Source organism: Branchiostoma lanceolatum, chromosome 17 (assembly GCF_035083965.1).
Source record: "Branchiostoma lanceolatum isolate klBraLanc5 chromosome 17, klBraLanc5.hap2, whole genome shotgun sequence".
Taxonomy (NCBI): domain Eukaryota; kingdom Metazoa; phylum Chordata; class Leptocardii; order Amphioxiformes; family Branchiostomatidae; genus Branchiostoma; species Branchiostoma lanceolatum.
Window position 1 is genome coordinate 16,558,935 of NC_089738.1, and position 10,299 is coordinate 16,569,233.

A 10,299-nucleotide genomic window follows, 5' to 3' on the forward strand; every position below is an offset into this window, starting at 1 on the left:
CCATTATTGAAATGCCGCAGGACTAACAATCAAGTCACATTTACTCCGAGAAACATGTATTTCCTATTTAAGACACATCTCTCCTAGTCTGCCTTTTGGCTTCAGGCTGGAAAATAATGCGTCTATTTGAACAAAATCGCGGGTTTGGCGAACTTTACGCTCGTTAAGGCTTTTGTAAGATAACGACTTCTGAAATTTACCGATGAACCGAAGTCCTAAAGGATGCTGTGTCACTAGTGCGGTAGGACCTTTCTCTAACCTCCGCCAGGCCCTCCTACGGGCGTATGGGTCGTAGAATTCGGCAGAAAAATGAATAATTAGACAGTTCACGGTGAAGCCCGTAGCTTGCAAATGAAACCCTGGCAAATATTCTCCCTATAGCCGGCATAGTTAGTAGAGACTAGTCAAGAAGATGCTTGGTCCAGTCTTGTTTTGTAGTACGGTAGGACATTTCCTACTCCGAGAGTTGGACTTGCTCCAAAGACTTGATCATAACTTACCCTGTATTCCTCTGCTGTGAGGAAAAATCGGACCCTTCTAATTCTGCTGCATTCCGCTCATTAATCTGAGCCCGTGGCCAATTGTGACTGGAGGCAGGCTTCCGCATGAGTTGACCTCAATGTGCGTACTATCGAGCCTGAAGTAATTACTCTAATCACAAGTCGACAAATGCCCTATTACAGCCCTACGTAGTTGTGAGTTAGGACGCTGATGTCAAGGAAACGGGCAGCCCAATGTTCCACCAGTCTACTTGTTATCTAGTTGTACTGAACTTGTACTATATGTACTGAACTGTTTCTTGTATTCCTGTGCTTAGCCCGATAGGGCATGAATGTATAATAAGGTCATATAATTGAGCTGTGGCCTAAGGCAATTAGTCTGATCATCAAGTCGACATATACCCTATTAAAGCCCTATAGAGTTGTATAACAACCCACGGCCCCTACGGCCTCAAAAGCTGCTTTAAAGGGCTACATTTACCTTTTACCTTTATTATACTGTTAAGGACATTGAACCATGGCAATGGCAATGGCAATGATCTAAACACGCTGCGGATTGCCAAATCTACAGGTAATGTCTTCTCCACTTGATAGACCTTCGTGTGAGCATTCACATGGCTGAATGCCACTTGTTGGCAACAAAACGGTCCACTTTCCGTATATCATTGTCATTGTCATCATCGGGCGGATGCACTGCAGTCGACCTCAAGTCGATTTAGCATGCTAGCAATCTTTGTTATATAAAATTCAACAGGTTGCCGTATCTCTTCTTCATATAAATGAATCATCATCATCATCCGCTTTTTGTCAATCTATCCATACCGGTTCAATTATCATAAATACATGTTTAGTGCAGTCATACCAGAGGGCTAATTGCAGTCGTACAACAGTACCTAAGTTATGCTAGGGTCACATTTCCTAACCGGGGCCCGGCCGGGCTGTTTGCGGAAACGAAAAATCAAAATGTATGTCAATGAATTTGCACAAGCTATGCTCTTAAATGATTTTGGGTACGTTTTGTGTTTTTGTTGTCTTTTATGTCATACTTTTCGTTCCCAAAGACTGCCCGGCTGGGCCCCGGATTGGAAATGTGACCGAAGCATAAAGCAAACAAATAAGTAAAAGCCGTTCTATTAACGAGCATTAGCTCTAATTCAGGTAGTATTGAGTCTGATTTTTACTCTGTAGGCAATATAAAATGAAATATTCAAGTGTTCAGATATATACATGGCTTGGATGAGTTAATAAACAAAATGAAAATTATTTGTAGACTGCTAAGAAACATAAAGCGAGGGAAAATGATATATTCCTATTTTAGGCACTATCTCTATACAAGTGGGGGTTCTTTGATATTTCATCTCTTCTGTTTTTGTTCAATAATGTCATATCTCGTCTAAACCACATGTTTTTAATCAAGATCAGTTGCGTAACGGAGCCTTAACGGCAACGGAAGTGAATCCAACCGACGCTATTTCTAAATGTACACAATATGTCATCCGTAACTGCACATGACGTCACGATGGCTTACACTGAGATATTTCAAAAGGGCGACTGAAGGTATTTCAAAACTGTTATGATTCTTCCGTGAAGCAAAGCCTGGGTGTCATCATACTTAGTTCCAGGCTTGCCCTTCACCAACTAATCAACCAATTTAAACTGGAGCTAACTAGGATACGTGAAGCAGGCAATATCGGTTGAAATATTCATTATGTAGCCACCAAAATAGAGAAATGTTCGGTGAGTTATTCTGCTTCCTTTCTGCGACCCGTACAAAAATACACGGATCTTCGATTAAGTAGCATAGACGGCATTGACCTATTCATTTATTAATATATTGAATTTTTAAACAGCTGGGTGGCCCATTCAATTTTGGCAAATTGATTTTCAATGGGGTTCAGACTACGACTAGAATCAACAGTATAACAAAGAAAATAAACCTAAGACAAAACTGTAACATAAGTAACAGAGGACCGTTAAGACATAAGTAACACAAGTAGCCGAAAATATAGATAAATATACTGCGTGTTCTTCTCAACGTTTGTGACAGAGGACAATCGCTAACGTGATATAAATGACAAAAAGTCTAAAAACCTCCGATGTACATTATCTTGCTTCATTTCTGTCTTCCTGCATATACAAATATTCCTTTAAGTTAATTCTCAATCAGTGACACAAACAGCGTTTAACAGTGTGTGTTTCTAAACGTTTTAGGTAGTGGCCATGATGTAATTAAAAAGAGTTGACAAACGTTCTTCTGCTTCATTTTTGCCCACCTGCATAAGACAGATATAATAGTACCTTAATTCTCGATCAGTGACGCAGTCAGCATAAACGTTCGAGACACAGTATAACGTGCTATGAATGATAAAGATGTTGGCAACATCGCTGGCATTCACAAGCAGCTATTAGCTCTATACGTCGATGGTTAGACACCTTGATGATAAGGTACACAAGATAACAGTTCCTCATTGCAAACAGCGGAACAATATTACATTCCCGGAAGACAATATTAGCTCCTATACTGCAAACAACAGGAGGTAATTGACTTATTAGCATACAACCTTGTCTTGACTTTGTCTCAATTTCTGTTATCGGTTGGACTTTCTCAAATTTTTCTTCACCTCAATAGCTTTGGGTTAGATACCTGTTGCACTACAAATCTTGCTTACTCACTGACGAAGGCAACGGATGCTCCCCGAAACGCCCGACCGTTTACAAATGTAAATCTATCCGGAGCTGCTTGAGTAACTGTCATCTTGTGTACCTTATTATTTGGGTGTGTAACCATCATGTTCGCCTTTGACGTATCTGATTGTACGCATTGTTATGCTAGCCACGGTCCCATCTGCACCGGTGCCCGTAGGGGTTGTAGTCCCGGCCGGGCCCCGAAGACACAAATCTGTCCCGGTGGACTGCCGTGGTGTTACCTCCCGCCCGGTGATTGCACGATTAGCTTACGACGTCTATTTGTTACCGGCTCCCGCGTTGATTTTAAGTCCGGGCTAAAATGATTCAGGGTCCCGACCGGGCCCCAAAATAGCCCGGAAGCAGCAGGGTAACCCACGGGGTCACGTAGGGGTCACGTCCGAAAGTGCAAAAGAAACAGCCCGTCAACTACCCGGCGGGGCCCCTTTTTCCAATGGATAACGTGGCATAATGCTAGGGTCACATTTCCTAACCGGGGCCCGGCCGGGCTGTTTGCGGAAACGAAAAATCAAAGTGTATGTCAATAAATTTGGACAAGCTATTCTCTTGAACAATTTTGGGTACGTGTTGTGTTTTTGTTGTCTTTTATATCATACGCTTCGTTCCCAAAGGCTGGGCCCCGGATTGGAAATGTGACCGAAGCATTACCGGGTATCGTTACCCGGGTACCTGCACATGAACTCACGACGGCGTACGTGGGCACCGAGTAAGTCACGACGTAAAATCGTTACCGCCCTTTACACCGACCTGCGTGATCGGAAGAAACCCGTAGAAACCTCCTGTTAGTGACATGTGAACATGCTACACCACACGAACTTGAATCTTGAGCTAAAAATACAAAATTTACATCGAGTCCAAGGTGACGAGGTGGCCGCATGTTAGGGTCGTCGACTCAGGATCAAAAGTTCTGCGTTCGAATCTCTCAGGCATCAGTGTTGTGCCCTTGGGAAAGGCACTTTACAAACCTTTCAGCCTTGTCGATGGATTGACATCTTGAAAAATTGATCATGATCGTTATGTCAATCCCTCTAACAATGCGGTAAACCTTAATAGATATGAATAGATTGATCCATTCATAAGACGCCCACCTACATGCGTGGTGCATCGTTTGTCTGCTTTATATGATCACATGTGGGCTTGAAGTATCTTGCAGTTGATTACATTTTCTTCCTATCTATTCATTACGTGTAATTGCATAACACATTCTCATTTCAACATCACTCATCAGCAATATTAATTCGGGTGGGTTTAATCTGGTATATCTATGGAGAGATGACATTTTTAGACCATTAAAGGTATGATCATTAAGGGAGATCTCGTTACATTTAGAAATTGAATTGAATTGATCTTCATTACACAACCGGCAGGCTTTAAGCCTGAATTTTGTTGCATTTACATTTGTTGGCTCCATAGCATTTAAAGTTTGCTTGCAAAAACGCAATCGTAACATTATTTCTACTACATTGCATTTCATCATACACTTATACAAATAAGTTCTCCGTAAACGTCTTTTAAAAACATCAATGCGATGGAGAAATTAAGGTTTCAGTGTATCATTTTTCTTGAAATCTATCTTCTAAAAGGTACGCCAAAAAATAATTACTCAAGCAACTGGATAAGATTTTGAAACAGTCAGACGTTTCAGACAGTATCCACTGTCTTTCGTCAGTGACTAACGATAGGACTGAGAACACCAGCTTTATACCAAAACTCTGAATGGATATGTTAATGAGGTAAAGACAATTTAGGATGTCTTGAAGTAGTCTTCAAAAAGAAGATTAATTCAAGACAAAGTTATGCCAATAGTTCAATTAGCTACTGTTGTTCTAGTACAGTAACTAAATGTTGCTTGTCCGGGGGTGGGGGGTGGTGGGCAGTGCATTATCCCAGGTGCCTGAAAGTTGAACGCGTAGACCGCCTTTCCTGTTGAGGGCGGGGTTGTACATCCTCTCATATATTGCTTCTCTAATTCCCCGTTCGAACCAGCGTTCTTCACGATCTAGGATGTCCGTGGATTCGAAATTGAATGAGTGTCCCTGGTTGTGTTTTAGATGGTGGTAAATGGCAGAGGAGTAGCGGTTAGCGCTCTTTCTGCAATGTTCCTTGTACCTTTCTTTTAGTGGTCGACTTGTCTCCACCCCCCACCCCCGGACAAGCAACATTTAGTTACTGTACTAGAACAACAGTAGCTAATTGAACTATTGGCATAACTTTGTCTTGAATTAATCTTCTTTTTGAAGACTACTTCAAGACATCCTAAATTGTCTTTACCTCATTAACATATCCATTCAGAGTTTTGGTATAAAGCTGGTGTTCTCAGTCCTATCGTTAGTCACTGACGAAAGACAGTGGATACTGTCTGAAACGTCTGACTGTTTCAAAATCTTATCCAGTTGCTTGAGTAATTATTTTTTGGCGTATCTTATTACCTGGATGTCTAACCTTCATCAACGTATCTTCTAAAAGACCCCACTGTTATGAATACAAAATCAACTACCGTTTGTAAAATTTCGTCACAGAGTATCTCTTAGTACAGCTTATCTACGCTGTTCATAATACTGTAAAGGTTCGCGGTTTTCGCGGTGAACTCTTTACCGCGAACTTAAAACCACCACGAAATGCCGTTCCATTGTGTGACTGTAGCGCTACTATTGTTTCAAAACCAGCACGAACACTCCAGTTTCTCCCTACCACGAAATTAAATGCCCGCGAACATTTACAGGAATCAGTTAGTTTATTATACATTTGCAAACGCTGGTCATTGAAATTCTCACATGCTGTCCACAGCGATTCGAGATAGTCTAAAAGGGCAGCTTACGAATCACACGAACTCAGATTTCAGTCCGCCAAATTTTTTAGATTTCTAAAAAATCTATTTTCTAAAAGACTACATTGTTATGAACCAACCACATTTATAACATTTCGTAATAGATTAACTCATAGAAGACCTTGCCTACGTAGTTCATGATATTCATTTAGTTTACACATTTGCACAAGCTGGCCAGTTGAATTCTCACATGTAACAACGTTGCGAGATATTCTAAGAAAGGCAGCTAAAGAATCACACGAACTCAAGCTTCAGCCCGCCAAGATGGCGCCTTACAGAATCGTGAGAACCTTAGAAGTCCATGCTCCAGTGGTTCTGCTTAATCCGTCTTTACCTCTGAGCCTACCCAATAAAGGGATTAAGTCAGCAGCCCTTATAATAAATCATCAGGACGGTGCGCGATGTGCTCTCAACTGCATATCCTTGTTTAACGTCAATCAAAATGAATATTTGCACTTGCATTTGTATTCTAGAACCACCACTTATGCGTATGGACATTAGTTTTGTTGACTTCATAGGTATCTGTCAGCATGATTTTGATTTGATTTTGATTTTATTAGAATCGCAACGGTACAATTCACGTGGGACACAGGCAGCTATTCCTGGTGTCATGACTCACACATGAAACATTGCGGAACACATAGCAAAACATATATTGCACAGACTACAAGTCACAAACAAGAAAGCAACTAGAGTTCCACAAACACATTATCTTCGCCAAATAATCAAGGCTTATTATGAATAGTGGTTAATATTTACATGCTTATCACCCCTATATATAATATGGACCACAAAGGTTCAATATTGCAGTGTTGTAACTTGTGAGTTGAAAGTGATGATGAAATGGTACAGTCAATATATTTGAATAGAATAAATCTTTATTCCATATCATACACATTTTGAAAGACTTTTTCGCACCTAGCGGTGGTGTAGTTTTGATGCAGTGTACTCTCCAAGCAGAGGAGTGGGTCTGGCTGGACAGTGGTTTTTGACGCGTTTTTAGGTGTTTTTTGTCAGGCTTTCTATTTTGTCCCCTTTTAGTTATGTAGCGAACCGTATGTTGAACAAAAATACCTAAACTGAACACGTTAAAAACCAGCTGGACCCACACCTCTGCTTGGAGAATAGTGGGTGCCCCATTTGTCTATTTATTTGACCTACATGTACGTTTATGCAAGGCCATCTGTTTACATGACCTGACACTGTCCCATGTCCCATGTCATATGAAATGCACTTTCTTTACTAATTATGTAAATTAGCTCCTGATTTGCATGATTAGTCATTGATTATGTAAAGCACCATCTGAGCTCTCTACATACCAAACATCACGACGATCTGTCGACCCCTTCTCAAGTTATTCATGTCCGAATGTCAAAACAAAAACACCCACTGCAGTTCTAAACAAGCCGCTAGGGGGCCCAAATTTACAGAACTTACTGCTGTGACATGAACTATCTATCACACAAAAATCATGACCATAGCACTTTTAGAAAATATGCCTCTAAATTTTGAAGCTCCGCTGCAGTACCTTAGGTACCCGCTAGAAGGCCCATTATCGAACTTGACCTTCCTTTCTGTAAACCCTACCTAACCACTAAATATCATACAGCTCCACTAACAGCTTCTTGAGTTATGCTGGCGACATACAAATGCACATCAACACAAAGCCCGCTGCAGTACCGACGGAAAATGCCAGGGGAACCATTTTCGAACTTGACCTCCGTTTCCACAACATCTACACACATGCAAAAAAATCATGAAGATCCATCAACGTTTCCGTCACTTTTTTTGCCTACATACAAACACAAAAAGATTAAAAGTCCGCTGCAGTACTGTTGAAAAACGCAAGGTGAACCATTTTCGAACTTGACCTTTCTTTGCACATCCACTACACACCTACCAAATATCATAAAGATTCATTGCAGCTTTCTTGAGTTATGCTCGTGATATACATACAGACCCACCCAACAGAACTTTCAACCGAAAACATAATCTTCTCCGAGTACAAGTACTCGGCGAAGATAATAAATACCATCTGAAATAGATGACGTAAGGTGAATCAGTCAACCATAGGTTTGATTGATTGACTTTGAGCTTCTGCGTTGCGATGAATTTGTACGATGAAATGCCTAATTACGTAGAATCCATCGTTTGCTAAAAATGCAGGCAACCTTCGAGAGGTTTAGACTTCTAGACAATACCTTATGAGAATATGATATAATTATCTAAGAAATCGAGGCGTCCGATTTCACTCTTCTAGTCGGCAGCCCTTATACTACGTCATCTGGACGTTGCGCGATGCGATCTCAACTGTAAATCCTTGTTAAAGTCAATCAATATTTGCGACTATATTCTAAAATATGATTCTTACATATTAACATTAGTGTCGTTGATTGCAAAGGTATCTGTCAACATAATAGTTATTGGCTTCATTAAGAATGAAACAAGACAAATGAGTAAGTAACCAATTTAAATTATTGACTTTGACGTTCTACGTTGCGATGATTGGATACGATCAAATTCCTAATTACGTAGATCCCATCTTTTGCTAGAAATGTAGGTAATCTTCTTGAGGTTTACTTCCAGACAATACCTTGTGAGCATTTGGTCGAAATATTCAACTTAAGTCAGATTCATATTGCAATATATCTGTATGGTCGCTTTTGTCTGATTTCGTAGCTTTTGCCATGACGAATACGCGGGGCAAGGTTGATAGATGTGCTCCCATGGACCGGGAAGAACGCTCTGACCAAACGATCGCTCACTGAAGGCTCATAGAGAAGATGATACACAGTCATGTCACGCCGGCTTGGACGAGCTTTCACACTATCCTCTAGAGGGCTACTGCGGGCTATTTTGTATACTGTAAAATGCATGTTTTTTATTTCGCGCAAAGGTGAAAATGGAGTGTTCGCGGTGGTTTTAAGTTTGCAGCAGCACTATGGTCACATACTGCTACAGTATTGGACAAAAATGTTCGCGGTGGTTTTAAGTTTGCGGTGAAACGGTCGCCGTGAAAACCGCGAACATAAAACCTCCGCGAACATTTCTGCATTTGCAGTATCTGGCCAAGTTTAACCGACCAAAGCAGCTCACAGTCATGGTTTATTTTTGTTCTCCCGTAGGTCATGTTCAGAAGAACCTTCTCATCGTACTGTTTATCCTGTTGCCGCAGTGATGGTTGTCGTGTTTTGACAGTGTGAGGGTTTCGTGCTCTACCAGCGAAAGATGTTTCCCCCAAGATGAAAACTGCTACCCAAGGAAAGCAAACTGTTCTGCTGATAATAGTGTCTTGCTTATTTTGCATAAGGGGAATAGTGACAGTGACACATTCGAGTGTGTGCAGTTTAAGCACATAATGCATGTGTTCACCAGCGATCATTCAAGCTGTAAAATCACTGCCGGGTACAGGCTTTCTCCTGATGAGTGTATTTAGTGACTTCAAAGCGATAATGGACCTCGAACATCAAGAGCCAAATGGTTCTCTCCCAACATGGTATGAAAACACCGTTTGGGGAAGAAGAAGGTTATATCGAATGTTCGCCTCTGTGTACAATTTGTTGCATTATTCAATGAACGTCAACTTGAGCTTCATGGCAACTGACCAATATGCATACAAATGATTGCGATCCTACTCCACCGGTAATGATCGGGGTCATAGCCTTTGTTGGGAGAAATCTTAATTGCAATCTCTCCATATACAATTAGTGGTAGCAGAGGTTGCGACCGGAGTTCATGACTGGTATAATTGCAGTTTATATTGATCATGACATAATGGTAATTTGAAATCTGGTAAAGCCCCTATCTCACTGGACCGGTGGTAAGTTGGCGGCCTAGCTGCGTCCTATTGGATTTGTGTTAAAAATTCCATACTTAAATATCCTTTAAAAGAATCTCAGACAATGAGTGTAGGACAGAACGGCATTAAACTAGGTTTTCAAGATCTTTAACGGCCCTCATGACAAACAAGTTTTTGTGTCAGTCAGTCCGGCTGAGTGGAAAGAGGTGAACATTCTTATGCCTCAGGTTATACCGCTATTGTATGTAGTTTGTTTCCTTGTGCGTTTACGGAGGGAGTCAGACGGTGATCGGAACAGCCGCTTTCTATGTTTGTCAGCGTCTATGAACATCTTAAAGGTAGCCCAAGTTGACTTAAGTAGCATTTTGAGTGGCAGCATTCGGCGAGAAAAATTATGCTTTTAAATGAAAGCCCTTATCCAATGAAAGCTGGAACGGGAAATGCACTTTAAGAAATACAAGTCGGCG